Source organism: Schistocerca nitens, chromosome 1, assembly GCF_023898315.1.
Source record: "Schistocerca nitens isolate TAMUIC-IGC-003100 chromosome 1, iqSchNite1.1, whole genome shotgun sequence".
Taxonomy (NCBI): Eukaryota; Metazoa; Arthropoda; class Insecta; order Orthoptera; family Acrididae; genus Schistocerca; species Schistocerca nitens.
In genome coordinates this window covers 1,177,250,868-1,177,264,230 of record NC_064614.1, presented here as the reverse complement: position 1 = coordinate 1,177,264,230, position 13,363 = coordinate 1,177,250,868, and positions in this window count along the sequence as shown.

Sequence of the window (13,363 nt, the reverse complement as noted above, 5' to 3'; positions counted from 1 at the left end):
GCAAGCAGCTTTTAGTTTTTCACCATCCCACGTCTGCAGATCATGATTACCAGACAGAAAGTTGAAGCTGTTATTATGACTATTCATAAGCTCAAATCTATCATTTAGTGAGCAGATAGTTGTAGCGCCTATAAGCTAGAAAAAGTTACCTTAAAGGAGCGTTCTGCTACATCTTCAACAAAAGGTCATTAGGCTCGTAGGTAAATTGCTTCTTCACTCGTCTGAGACAAGTTTTCTTTCCTTTTTCAAAGACTGGATGAGATCCAGTTTTGTCAGCAAGTACTTCTTCTTCAAAAAACTGTCAACGCTTTCAACTCGATCGACAGCGTTCTGTAGATTAACAGTAAAAGCTTTGCTGATCTGATTTATCTTAAACTTTATTTCATACCAGACCACTGTACAACAAAGAAATCTGAAGTCGCTTTCTTGAAATACCAGTGGCTATTTGTTTCAGGAGCAACTACTTTAGAATCTTCGCTAGCTTCATAAACAGCATCATAGACTTGCTCGACGTAGTATCAAAGGGGCTCCAAGGTACCGCTGAGAAGTTTTACATTCAGATTAGATATATGCTTCTTCAAAATACTGAAAAGTTCTTGAACACTACTGAAAAAGTTGACTTAAAATGCTCAGGGGTGAAGGTCTCTAATTCTTTTTTGATCTCTCATTTTTTTTCATTTCGTATTGGAACCGTTATCGTATCGTTGGCCTCGCACATTTTTCAGAGGAATCTACCGCTTATCAACTCGTTTAAGAGAACATTGTTTAGACATCCACCAGTAGTGTCTGTAACTGGAATAAAGCCCAGGAAATGTTCTTTGATAATTATTTCTTTATCAGGCTCTGCTTGCACAAAACGAACGGCCACTGACATTTGTTCTGTGTGACTCACGTCAGGAGTACAGTATACTGGGTAGTATGTTGCTTTTTTAAGCTCATTTAAAATTTGATGAATACTTGTTGATAATGAGGTGATGAATTCATTTAGTATTACTTTGTTGAGACAGTGAACATTGGTTTCATGAGAACTTACCCTTCGCAAGTGCTCCTTCAACACAACATCTAATGTAGCGACGTACTCAATTACTTTCAACATATTACCCTTATTTTCTTTAAAGAGAATATCTGTTGTTCCTCTAAACGCCCACCTCTGTGTTCCCGAGAGCTTTCTGACGCAAAACCATACCTCATACCAATGTTCGGTCTGAGCCTGAACGAGTCTCTGATTTTCTTCATCCAGCGCTTTGCCTAGTCGCGAACGCAAGTGTAATTCTCATAACTGGTATGCTCTTATGCGGCATGAGAATTTTTTGTGTTGGGCTAGGAATCCGGAAATATGTTTCCGCCTAAAAACTATGACGTACTTGCGAGTAAGATAGTCTCAGCGCTAAAATGTTTGCAACAAAAACAGAAAAATTTAATTTTTTAAAACAGAATACATGGGCCACTCTCTGCAGATTTCTTCACCGTTAAACAAGTTTCTTCTGTAGTTTGGAGGAGTATATCTTCCAATTTTTACTCAATATGAGGACGAAATAATTCCAAGAAGTCGTTAAAAATTTGTTTGTCCATTCAAAGAACGTTAATACACCCACAGTATGAAGAGAACTGTTCTCTCAGTGAAGTCGAGTTTGACAAACTCAGATTGTAATCCTGCACGTTATTTGTAATCATCCTGAACGAGGAACAGCAGCAACAGCATTATTGACAAACATGACTGATGGGTTACAGGGAACTTATTGCTGGCTACTCCAATAGTCTGCGCTAATGAGAACCTAGGACAGATGCCTGGAGAGAGTGGTGGGTGGACGATTCGTCCACGCATCTCGACCGAAACCGAGGAACACTTCCTACATGTATTGTTGAATGATGGTAACATAAATGACAACTCACAGAAGCTCGATGACCTTTTCGTTGGAAGAGATTTTTCTTTCTCTGATACGTACTGGCGTCTACAAAGCATTACGCATCACAAAGTTCCCCTCGTAATTAGTTCATACACTAAAGTACAGCGCACAGGACACTTCAAGTTTTGAAAAGGAAAACAAAATCAAGAGACAAGCTGTCGGTAATTTTATATTCATTTCATATGCGATATTACAGTCTTTTATTGTCAGTCTTAGTTTTTGCTAATATTAACTTGCTCCAGTTCTTTGTTAATGCACATTGATGATACTTGTCGCTCCTCTGAAATGACCGACACCGCTGACGAAAGACAGTCACTGGCATTGGTGACACTTGAAACTGCAAATTATCAATACTGTGCCGTCTATGAGCTGCCTCGTGACAAGTGAGACAACACAGCGCCTAATAATGTGATGCTTGCATGTTTGTTCTTTCAGAGCAACCTGAACTTATTTTTGCGTGCAATGAGATATAATCTCTCAGAGCAGTTTCTATTGTATAAAGGTTAACCTTGTCAAGCCAAAGAATGGTTTCAATGCATGGAGGTAAGAAAAGAAGGGAGGTGTCATCACGTCACAAACTTGAAACCGATGTCCGCCATCTTATGTAGCCAAAACATCAGGTTCACCGCATTCATACCTCCACAGTTCACTGCGGTGATACTTCCCCGTGACGTCACTCTGACTGTGCACCGTTTAAGGTATGGTTCAAATGGCTCTAACGACTATGGGACTTTAATCTGAGCTCATCAGTCCCCTAGACTTATAACTACTTAAACCTAACTAACCTAAGAACATCACACACAGCCATGCCCGAGGCAGGATTCGAACCTGCGACCGTAGCAGCGGTTCCGGACTGAAGCGCCTAGAACCGCACGGCCACACCGGCCGGTGCACCGTTTAAACCGTGTTGGGTGCTTTGATTGTGTGGAGACGTAGTAGTTTCATGAAGAATGACAGCTTGTGTTGTTTGTGGGTGTAAACATCGATCCGATCGTAATCTCAAGTTTAAAGGATGCGAGGTGCCGGAGCTACCAGTGAATTTAACACTAAATTCTTCGAGAATCTTCATATATAAATGATGCTCTAAGCCACCCCTATGCTAACTCCGACTTTTGCTGTTGCACATGGATTAAAAAGAAACGCGAACTGACTGTAATCGACCCTGGAAGTGGAGTAGAAAAGAGTTTGGCACCTGCAATAATTTAATTTGATAGGCATTAATTAAATAAAGGAAAGTTTCAGTAACGTAGTGAGAAATGAAAGGGTTGCTCTACCGATTAACAGAATGAAAGTTCTGTCCAAAATAATAATTTGATTTATTATGACTAAACTCAAAATCATAAACAAAACACATGAAACATTTACAATACATCAAAATGGATCAAATTGGAGACTCAAATAAATGCTGTGAAGGTGAAGTTGTCCATAAACTAGATTGTGACATTTATGACGAAGTGGTATGTGGAGCCAATCCCTTGCAACTCAAATCTTAAGAGACAACACACAACCAACCCAACATTAATTGTTGCTACAGTAGTGAGAACTCAGACAATGAACACCCAAGACAGAACAAAGTTAGAAAAAGACGAACAGGCGCGCTCTGCTGAGCTCTGATTATCACAGTGCAAATTCCCTAATCTGCCGGTGCTTCGGACATACATTACCAAGCTGTCTTCTTAACTGCAAGGACACGATCTGGCGTACCGGAAGCGATGGCTGGTTGCTTTGACGTCCCATCGTGGTGATGATAATGTTGCGAGTATAGCCCGAAACAAATTGTCCTGGTCTGGTTGTTCCAGGCTAAAGACTTCCTATCAATACAAATGCGCCTCTGAGGGAGACGAAGAAGGCTCGCCACACAATCAGTGATGGTACAGTGATTGATTTTAACAAGCGAAGTCACACAGTAACTCCGATACAGTCAACTTTAGCCAAAACTGCCCAAGACAACAACATAGCCCACTTGTACGCAGAACGTTCAATTGCCAACTGTACTCGGAATGTTACGTTGAAGTCGAAACTTCAGCAACTTCGTTAAACAGTTACATTCAAATAAAAGTATATTAGACAGCCAACGGAAGGCAGGCTGTCCAGGGCAGCGAGAGCTCAGTCTAGTAACCTACTCCGACTGAAAGGCGAGAACCAATCCTTCTAGAGCACCCGTATAGGCCGAACACAGAACATTCCCGCCCCCACGACAGTGGCCGTGGTTAAATGTCCCAATCAGCAACTCGAAAACCGGCGGAAAATTCGACTCTATTGCCGGAGCACTACCATTCCACCAATGGAGATTCTTGGCGCCAATTTCTGCGCCGATTTTGCTACGTCACGGAGCTATGCCCTGAGCAAGCCAATCACAGTTACTATTTTGCAGAAAGCGCGGGAAATTTCCCGCCACAACTGCCTGGGTCCACAAGTCATTCCCACGCCTCGCTGGTAGCCCGCCAGAAAGTGTTTTCGCTAAGTTTCTGCGAAGTAACGGAACCTCTAGCCCAGCCGCTACTTCAGGCCCCTCCGGGCGTGTCTTTTGACAATGTCGGCGTCTGGAAAGCATTCACTCGGCTCCCTCACACCCGTCGGCTTACCCTTTCAAGATCAGAAGAGCCCGCCTGTCACCGGACCACCTGGGTGTGGAGAGACGCTGCGTGGGAATTCCGCGTGTGTAGGAACAGCAACTTTTCACCGCATGCAATTAGGAAATTCGTAAGATAGAAATATGAGAGGTGGCTCATGCCACCTCTCATAGCCCCTACGCCATTTTAAATTGTAATTGGTGAACGGTTGGCTCACTTAGGAGCAAGGTAGTGAGTCAATCGCCCAAGAACAATCTTACAAACTGACTCCACATGCCGCACTCTATAAAAAAAATCGCTGCAACTGAAAAATGCAGCTCATAGAGGGAGGATTATTTATGATGTAGCCAACTTCACCTTCTTAATATGGAACTCTATCACTCACATCACACATGCATACCCAGGGAGCCCCTTCCAAACACCGATTCACACAGACATTCACACTCTAAATATGGCCCGGGCATGTGAGCCAAATATGGAGCAGTTTATTCTTTACAATCAGAGTTGGAGTGCTCCGCAATTAAATGCCCAAGATGTTACAACAATTTGAATCATTAAACTAACCTGAACTCACTCACACATGATACTATTTAAGTTAACAATCTCTTTTTATGAGCATTCAGAATCTAATTACAGCCTCCAATTCATTCTCTCTCCCTGCAGCAAGAATAACCTTTACAAAATGTTCCCTGAACTGATGGTCCATTCACAATGACAGTGGTGGAATCTGCTTCAGTTTATGGGGACTTCAGGCACACTGTACACACAACAATAAATACAAAATAGAAAAAAAACAACATGGCGTGGAGAACAATACAGTAATTTGTAATTTGTGCGCCCTACTCTATCACTTACATAAGAATTACAGTGTAAAACACAGACACATACATGGTATGACATACATTACAAAAACAACACTAGAGAAAGAAATTTAAGAAAAAAAACAAGGTTCATGGTGTGTCAAGTTGTGCTTGCACACTGCACAATGTTCGCGATTGTGCTGAGAATGAGGCACTAAATCACATTGTTAGAAATATTCGAAGCACTTCACAAATTCGTTAGTTTCTCTCAGGGGGTTGGTATATTGAGGCATATGCATTGATGCACGTGGTTCCATGTCTTGAGCATCGGAGGGGGGCTTTTGGGATGGGGCCACAGTACTGACATCACATAGGGCTAAACGTCGGGTGTTGTTGCTACGTTGTTGCAACAGCAATAGGGTGTGCTGGAGCATCTGCAGTACTCTGTTGAGATTGCAGCAAGACCCATGCATATGATCACGGCAGTACGGTAGGAAGACACAGTGATAGGTCTACTTCTTGGGATACATCACTAGTCTAGGTCTCTTCTCTTGCTGGACAGTACTTTACGTTTCCCAATATTGCAGTTCGACGAGGGATGATGGCACATAGAGTGACTCCACAAGTGTGTGAGGTCATCCATACAGGATCGAACTAGGAGCGACGATTGCTACAACTGCTCTCTAATAGAGAGGAGAAGTTAGAAATGAGACCATTCATTTGTTAGAGTGTGTGGCACGATACTGCTTTGTGTGAGGTCATCCATACAGGATCGAATGTTAGTGAGTTGTAAAAACCCAAACAGGTGAGTATATAGGATCCCTTTCTGTCCTGAGGCACATGAGGCGCAGGTTCTGACACGATATGTGATCTTCTTCGTGTACTCATGACAACGTGGTCTGCCGCAGGGAATCCCTCCAAACGGCTGCCGCATCCGGAGAGCTAGCAGGCTGTCGCGTGTGGGTCACGTGTCAGTGTCAACGGCCAGCCTCACTTTCGCTTGTGGCCCGGCGAGGATTCCGCCTAATCCCTCAGGTATACGGCCCGGTGACTGTCAGCTTGAAGGACCGGACGCTCCCGCAGCCTTCTCGTTAGGTGGCGCACTGACACTCCCCTTCTTGCAGGTAGCCGAAGACCTCTTGTTTTTGCTCCAGCTGGCCTCTGCATTGCCACGATACCCGTCATCTGCACAATTCTGACAAAAATCTTATGCCTAACTTTTTCCCATGACCTTCCATGTTATAATAAATTTACTTAATGACACATTGATGGTCTGTCATTTCAGACACTCTTATTTTACTTTTATAGTTATTAATCTATGGCTATCATTATAACAAAATCTTGGTGTATGTAATTTAGACATGGAAATAATTTATCTTGATATTTGTGTAGAGACCGATCTCACTATTGTATATGGTGTGTGACAACTGATGCTATGTAATGGATGAACAACTAAATGTGCGGGCCCACACTAATATTACTATTAATTATATAGATCGACAGTAGACATGCTCAAGAATTAACTACCATTTGCCAACGACCTTCATTCTATGTCTTTTGATTAAATTATTTTGTTATGCAGGTCGAAGTTTTACTGAGTTATAAAGAACATGCAACTATTCTACATTCGCTCGCCCGTCGTCCCTCCACTTGGGGTCTGTGGTTTGGTGACCTGAAAAATAGCATCCCAACACGCGCGCGCCAAACACTTATGGTAGAAAACCCCCACAATATTAAGGATCTAGCTATTGTTAAATCCTAAAGTTTAACTTATCCTAGTATATAGTACTCTCCTTTTTTCTATTTTTATTTTATTTTTTTTGTTTACCTTATACAATACTCTTACATAATTCCTGTTACGTTGAGATGTCTCGCTGCTCGCCGCTATTGACGACAGTGATGTGCCCGCCGTACGATATGACCTCCGAGTTTTCATTACGCCTCACTGAAACTCCAGAGACTTGGTTAGCCATGGCTATACAATAAATTTATAGTTGCAACTTCTTTTTCTATGTGATGCTGTTTTCGCGATCAAAGCGCCCCTTTCCAGAGACAATGTAATATGACCAAGCCAGGACTGGTTCCCATTGAGGATTCCGTCGCCCACCACACACCAGCTACACAGTATGTCACGAATCTCCAAGTATAATTCCTTGATTATTCATCTGTGACGGTCACGAGCAGCACGCTAAGTCCCCAACCAGCACATTGGCACGGTGGGCTTTATGCCCGTATTTCTACCGTCTAGGGCACCATTGGAGTCAAATGCTCACAGGTTCACCCCGACTTGCAAGACAACGATGCTGGCGCATCTCTGCCAAAACTATACTGCCCATATTCATCCTCGAAATCACGCAATAAACCACAATCTTGCAGTGCACTGACGCATGCCTGCAAGCATTGGTATGAACGTCTCACGAACTGGTTGTGGCCGCTATGGAGCGTATCACGACATCCCAGAACGCTTCTAGGAGCACGTTCTTGTATGCGCCCGTTTGTGCGACATCTCCTCACTCTTCATTATCCCTCAACATGGACACCAGCCAGGAAAGGACAAAAACATTGCTCATGGAATGGTAGTGCCTCCTACTCCATCGACATTGGAAGTCGCGAACATACACAAAAAAAAAAAAAGACTAGCAGCCGTAAATTCTTTTACAAGACAACGCAGCGTGTTAATACTTTAACAATCTTAATCTATTAAAGCAACGATTATTGTTCCCCGAAGAAAGATTCATATATTTGCCTATTCTACTATGTACACCACTTAAACTACTATTATTCCACGAACTTCTTTATGTGAGAGATGTGGTGTAGTCCTATGGACTAGCGCCAATCCCTTGTCAGACTACCCCTCCTCTGACGTGCATTAGGATTTGCAGGTCTAGTTTCAATCTCCTGGTTCTCCTGTTGTCCTTGGTTTCGCCCTCTCCAATTACGGTCGCTTTGCCGTTCGCTATTCCTCCTGTCCCAGATTCCTTGTCTAGATTGACCCTGTTCCCTGACGTTCTGGTTTCCGTGTCTCTGGTTTCCATAACCTTGAATAGCGTAACCTTGATTTCCGTAACCCTGGTTTCCTAACTGACCAGTGCGATTATGCGATCTGTTGTCGTCTTCCCTTGCTGGCCCGTGGTATTTGTTATTTTGTGCCTTCTTCCTGTCCTTTGCGTCTTGTTTATCAGACTACTTCGAGTTCGCGCAATAGACTCTTGAATGCTTCTATGTCAGATCCACACTTTCCGATAAGTGTCTGTTGATACCTAACTGGCAATTTGGAAAAGCAAAATTTAATGATTTCTCCGTTGCAATATGGACTATCTAAAAACTGATTCTTCTTGAGTAAATCATCAAAAAATTTGGTTGCGCTCCTATGCCCGGACACTTCCAGTTCAGGACAAAATATTATTTCCTCTTTAATCCTGTCTTGCGTTTCCTTTGACCGGTAGGTCCGCAGGAATGCACCAACAAATTCCTGATAAGTCCGACACGTCGCTGCCACACCCCGCATCTTTTCCGCGGCTTGGCCTTCGATGTGTCCACACATGAATTCTAATTTTGCCTGTGTTGGCCATGACGACGGTAATGAATTTGTAAACTGCATCACCCAGCTCTTCGGATGCATCGACCGTCCATTATCTTTAAACTTCTGGAATTTTAGTATCGACAGGAAGTGATTCTGATCAAAATCCTGTCCGATCCTCGCACTGGTGTTGTCACTCGTTTCCGATACTTGCACGTCTGCTGAGTGTCCTGATCTATCTTGCTGACAACTGTGATGTGCTACCTCTGTATCACAGTGGAAGTGGCACTCCAAATTCATTCTCCTAAGTGGGCTACAATTATTGGAGCTACTACTAGGTGTTTCTGCGTGTGCCTTGTTAGTTCCGCACTCTGTCACTGGGCTAGAGCACGGCGGGCTTTTCCTCGGAGACACAATTCTGTGTACTCCATCATTGGTATCAGAACGCGCAGTGCTCGTGTGCCCGTTTCGCTTTAGTTTTGCTATCCGACTCTCTACTTCTTTCATTCGTTTCGTGATGTTCGTAACCGCAATATTACCTTGAGTTTTTAAGAACGCTAGGGATTTTGAGTGGGCTTGTGTCGCACGTCGCAAGCGACCTGCAAGTTGAGAAGTTACTTTTGCGATTTTCATTGCCCCTGTTGCTGCCGTTTTGGCTAGGCCTGCTACTTTTTGTGCTACCATTGACATTTGTTTTGCTTCTCCAAATTATTTCTTTATTGTTAATAATTCCCCACGCATTTCCCCTATATGCGAAATTATTGCCTCTGTGTCCTTCTTACACTGTTTCTCATCTTCTTCCTTCTCCTTCTTACGCTGTTTCTCATCTTCTTCCTTCTCCTTCTTACGCTGTTTCTCATTTTCTTCCTTCTCCTTCTTACGTTGTTTCTCATCTTCTTCCTTCTCCTTCTTACGTTGTTTCTCATCTTCTTCCTTCTCCTTCTTACGTTGCTCGTCAGCTTCTTCTTTCTCCTTCTTACGTTGTTCGTCAGCTTCTTCCTTCTCCTTCTTACGTTGTTCGTCAGCTTCTTCTTTCATTGATCGTAGGAATCTCAGTATTGGGTTTACGTCATCTTTTTGATCCTCTTCAAACATGGGAGATGTAACTCTGGACACCTGGGCGCTAGAGCTCTGACGTGGCCGAGCTGGCCCCTGTCTGCTCTCGTTCGTTTGATTATAAACTTCTGCTACCGTCTCGACTTGTGTGCCTGTCTCTGTTTCATCCTCTACCTCACTATCATAATCACGGCCGCGACGCTGCTCTAAGATCGCGTCCAAATCACCCTCCTCATCAATGACCCTGTCGTCCCGTTACGCTAAAAATGTGCCCATCTCATCTCCGAACCTATCCCCGTCAGTAAACTGCCCCTTATCAATTATGCAATCCTCTTTTGTTTTAACTTCGCTCGATAATAGTCGTGCCTTACTTCTCGTGATCATTCATGAAAAATAATTTTATCTAAAATGCACAATAAAATAATCTACTCCATATATTTTTCGACATAGACACAAAATTTCAACAACGCCGTTCCAACGCTGTAATTACATGCACAAAAACTGCACACAAACCCGACAAAGTGTGAAGTGGTATGGACACCACATCAAGGAAACATATAAAACAATGAACAAACAAACAAATATATACGCTGAAAACAAAAACAGTAATCATGCGCAGCTACTTAAAACTAATCGCAGAACTACAAGAAAAAGAACTTGGGTATTAATTATTAAAAAAATAGAGAAAAAGAATTTGAATGTTCCTACTAAGAATACTGTTAGCTTATCAGTGATTGACAGGAAAGATCCGAGGCTAAGGGTCGCCATTTTATGCGAGGTGCCGGGGCTAGCAGTGTATTTAACACTAAATTCTTCGAGAATCTTCATATATAAATGATGCTCTAAGCCCCCCCTATTCTAACTCCGACTTTTGCTGTTTGCACATGGATTAAAAAGAAACGCGAACTGACTGTAATCGACCCTGGAAGTGGAGTAGAAAAGAGTTTGGCACCTGCAATAATTTAATTTGATAGGCATTAATTAAATAAAGGAAAGTTTCAGTAACGTAGTGAGAAATGAAAGGGTTGCTCTACCGATTAACAGAATGAAAGTTCTGTCCAAAATAATAATTTGATTTATTATGACTAAACTCAAAATCATAAACAAAACACATGAAATATTTACAATACATCAAAATGGATCAAATTGGATACTCAAATAAATGCTGTGAAGGTGAAGTTGTCCATAAACTAGATTGTGACATTTATGATGAAGTGGTATGTGGAGCCAATCCCATGCAACTAAAATCTTAAGAGAAAACACACAACCAACCCAACATTAATTGTTGCTACAGTAGTGAGAACTCAGACAATGAACACCCAAGACAGAACAAAGTTAGAAAAAGACGAACAGGCGCGCTCTGCTGAGCTCTGATTATCACAGTGCAAATTCCCTAATCTGTCGGTGCTTCGGACATACATTACCAAGCTGTCTTCTTAACTGCAAGGACACGATCTGGCGTACCGGAAGCGATGGCTGGTTGCTTCGACGTCCCGTCGTGGTGATGATAATGTTGCGAGTATAGCCCGAAACAAATTGTCCTGGTCTGGTTGTTCCAGACTAAAGACTTCCTATCAATACAAATGCGCCTCTGAGGGAGACGAAGAAGGCTCGCCACACAATCGGTGATGGTACAGTGATTGATTTTAACAAGCAAAGTCACACAGTAACTCCGATACAGTCAACTTTAGCCAAAACTGCCCAAGACAACAACATAGGCCGCTTGTATGCAGAACGTTCAATTGCCAACTGTACTCGGAATGTTACGTTGAAGTCGAAACTTCAGCAACTTCGTTAAACAGTTACAATCAAATAAAAGTATATTAGACAGCCAACGGAAGGCAGGCTGTCCAGAGCAGCGAGAGCTCAGTCTAGTAACCTACTCCGACCGAAAGGCGAGAGCCAATCCTTCTAGAGCACCCGTACAGGCCGAACGCAGAACATTCCCGCCCCCATGACAGTGGCTGTGGTTAAATGTCCCAATCAGCAACTTGAAAACCGGCGGAAAATTCGACTCTATTGCCGGAGCACTACCATTCCACCAATGGAGATTCTTGGCGCCAATTTCTACGCTGATTTTGCTACGTCACGGAGCTATGCCCTGAGCAAGCCAATCGCAGTTACTATTTTGCAGAAAGCGCGGGAATTTTCCCGCCACAACTGCCTGGGTACACAAGTCATTCCCACGCCTCGCTGGTAGCCCGCCAGAAAGTGTTTTCGCTAAGTTTCTGCGAAGTAACGGAACCTCTAGCCCAGCTGCTACTTCAGGCCCCTCCGGGCGTGTCTTTTGACAATGTCGGCGTCTGGAAAGCAGTCACTCGACTCCCTCACACCCGTCGGCTTACCCTTTCAAGATCAGCAGAGCCCGCCTGTCACCGGACCACCTGGGTGACGAGAGACGCTGCGTGGGAAGTCCGCGTGTGAAGGAATAGCAACTTTTCACCGCATGCAATTAGAGAGGAAAATCGTAGGTGGAGCCGAAATGCAATAATTTCTTTTGTATAGATGAAATATTGTTGAACTTTCATTCAAGTGGTTTTATTTCTGTCATTTGACTTTAGATTTGCCTTATTTTACTCACTGTCCGTTCTTTCTCTTCTTTCTTGTGTTTTTCGTTACCTTCCAATTCCAAATGCTCCGGCATCCGAGCCAGCGGTCCCGTCCCCGCACAACACACTACTGCGTAACCACACTGATTGTTGGGGCAGTATCTCATGGCCTAACTTCCTCTCACCGACAACTATTATTCATTGTTTACATTTCCTCCCCGTTTAAAAAAGATTCTGACTAGAAGAGCCGGAGATAGCAGTTGGATGTGCGTGAGTTTAGTGTGTATCATTGTATGAATGTGTTTGCGTGCTTTCTTTCCTGTCTAAAGAAGGCGTTGGCTGAAATTTTATGTGAACACTCTTTTCGTCCTGCTTACCTTGTGCTCGGCGTATGAGTAGCAATCTACCCGTTTCACAGCATAGTTATTCCCTCGTGAAGTTTGTTGTAAATAACACCCTGCATTTCAACAGGAACTATGATGTACAATAACAGAATATTGCATTTCGGCTCCATCTACGAATGAAATTATAAGTCCTTTAAACTTAAGATTACGATCTGATCGATGTTTATACCCACAAACAACACAAGCTGTCATTACGCCACACTAAGATTGTCTGTAGCTTAAACAGAGGTTCACAAAGCTGCAGCCAAAAGTTTTGATCACTTATCCATTGATATAAAGTGCCTGACACACAGAAAGTAAAATTGGAAACTGAACTGAAAAAGTTTCTCTTTGACAACTTCTCCTATTCTGTGGGAGATTATCTGTTACTGTAATGTGTAACTGGTGATGCGTAGGAATTACTGACTACCGTGTGTTTGTCTTTATTTAAAAAAGTAAAAACCATCTGAATGTCAGCAGAGGACTAATGGCATGTAGTGTGTACAGTTGGAGTAATATGGGACCCCTGATACGTCTAGGCATGACTCTGACAGGTGACACGTACATAAGTATCC